The following is a 2676-nucleotide window of genomic DNA, read 5'->3' as shown; positions in this document are numbered from 1 at the left end:
CTAGCCCTGTCCACCAGGGGGCCCATGACCCAGCCCCACACACTAGTGCACTGACACTAGCCACAGGACCCCTTGGGGCCCCACAGCCAGCTCTACAAACCCAGTGCCCACCCACCAGTGGGGCTGATAGCAAATCCGGGATCCCCAGGTCCTGCAACCAGGGCAAGTGCTGACCCACTGTTGGGCAGGGCTGAGTCCTAGGGTGGTTGATTGCAGAGCTAGGGGTCCCAGATCTAATGTTGTTCTGCTGGTGGGTGGAGCTGGTTCCTGATACAGCAGGCTACAGAGTCTGGGGTGTTCAAAGCTGATGTCAGGCCAATGCTGAGTACAGCTGGATCCCAGGGTGGTCAGCTAAGGGGTCCTAGGTGACTTGGAGCTTTTGTCTGCCTGCTGGTGGGTGAGTCTGGGGTCCAGGGTGTACCTGGGGCTAATGCTGGTTACTGGTGGACAGAGTCAGATTCCAAGGTCTCTTGCTGAAGGGTCCTGGGGGTCCTGGAGATAGTGTTAGCCTAACGGTGTTTGGGGCTGCAGCCAGCTACCTCATGAGCCAACCCTACCCACAAGTGGCCAGCAGCCTCTACTTAAGGCAAGGTCTGTTAACCAACCAGACTGGGGGCCAGCCCCAACTATAAGAGTTCCCACAGTAGTCAGCTAGACACACAAAGGAACCACAGAGCCTCGTGGGGGGCAGCCCAATAGCATACAGTTTTGATGACCAGAGGAGTGTGTGCTGCTGGAACACATAGGACATCTCCTACAAAAGGCCACTCTCCAAGGCTGGGAAATGAAATCAACCTACATAATACATAGAAATAAAAACAGTGAATTAGGCAAAATGAGACAACAGAAGACTATTTTCCAAATAAAGGAACCAGTTAAAATCTAAGAAGAGGAACTAATTGAAGTGGAGATAAGAAATCTACCTGGCAAAGAGTTCAAGGTAATAATGATAAAGATGCTGAAAGAACTTGAGAGAAGATTAGATAATAGAGTGAAAAGTTAGAGGTTTATAACAAAGAGTTAAAAATATAAAGACAAATGAAACATAGCTGAAGAATAGAATAACTGAAATAAAAAATACACTAGAAGAAATCAGTGGTAGACTAAATGACTCAGAAGACAGGATCAGCGAGCCAGAAGACAGAGTAGTGGAAACCACTGAAGCAGAATAGAAGAAAAAAAAAAAAAAAATAGGGATCATTTAAGAGACCTCTGATACAACATCAAACATACTAGCATTCACATGATAGGGGTCCCAGGGTCCCAGGAGGGGAAGAGAGAGAGGGGCAGGGGCAGAGAACATATTTGTAAACATAATAGCTGAAAACTTCCCTAACCTGAGAGTGGAAACAGACATCCAGGTCCAGGAGGCTCAGAGAGTCCCACACAATATCAACCCAAAGAGGACCACACCAAGACACACTGTAGTTAAAAATTGCAAAAATTAAAGATAAAGAGAGAATATTAAAAGCAGCAAAGGAAAAGCAACACGTTGCACACAGGGAACTCCCATTAGGAGTTATGAGCTGACTTTTCAGCAGAAGCTCTGCAGGCCAGAAGAGAGTGGCACAATATATTTAAAGTGATAAAAGGGAGCTACCTACCACCAAGAATACTCTAATGGGCAAGGCTTTAATTCAGATTTGATGGAAAGATCAAAACATTTTCATACAAGCAAAACTAAAAGAGTTCAGCACCACCAAACTAGCTTTACAAGAAATGTTAAAAGGAACTTCTCTAAGTGAAAAAGAAATGGCCACAACTAGAAATGTGAATAATAGAAAAGGAAAAATTCCAGTGGTAAAGGCAAATATAAAGTTATTATTGAAAATCGGCAGAAAGAAATGGAAAAATTCTGTATCTCCATCATTACCAAGTTGTATCAGAGCACAGGAGGCATGCAAAGAGGGCTGCCAGAAGGAATGCTTGTGGGCTTCCCTGGTGGTGGAGCTCCTCCATCTGGTGGTGTCTCCTTTGGGTCCAACATTGAAGAGGTTGATTAAGCCAACCTAGCATAGATTAAGCATTGTTCCATGCAAAACATTGAAGGACCCAACTTTGTAGCAAATTCCATGGCAGTTTTACAGTTGAGCTGCTATAGTAAATAACTGAGAATTCTTGATTCTTGAACATGGAAAGTGTGCACAAGAAAAGGAAATAACATTGCACTTTTATAAGCACTGGATTGTACGTGGAAAATGCAATGTCTTAAATAAAACTGTACTTAAAGTTGAAAACAAAAAAGCCAAACAAATAAATAAAAGTCAGTAAATAAATAAATGCTAGTAAATCAATCATGTACAAAGCTAGTAGGAAGAGTAAAAGACAAAAGTAGTAAAATCATTATTAATATTCACAAGTAGTTAAGGGATGTTCAAAACAAAAAGATATGAAATATGATGTCAAAACAGTAAATGGTTGCAGGTGGGTAAAAACTCAGGGATGTTAAAATGCGTTTGAAATTAAGAGATCAGCAAAATAAAATAATCATGTGTATATATACATATATTGTTATATCTAAACCTCATGGTAACCACAAACCAAAAATATATAATAGATACACACACAAAAGAGGGAAAAGAGTTCAAATATAACACTAAAGATAAGTGTTATAAGGGAAATAATAAGGGAAGAGAATAAAAGTAGAAAGGAACAGAAAAGAACTACAAAGTAACC

This window comes from Eschrichtius robustus, chromosome 18 (genome assembly GCF_028021215.1).
Source record: "Eschrichtius robustus isolate mEscRob2 chromosome 18, mEscRob2.pri, whole genome shotgun sequence".
Classification (NCBI taxonomy): domain Eukaryota; kingdom Metazoa; phylum Chordata; class Mammalia; order Artiodactyla; family Eschrichtiidae; genus Eschrichtius; species Eschrichtius robustus.
This window is presented reverse-complemented; position numbering follows the sequence as displayed.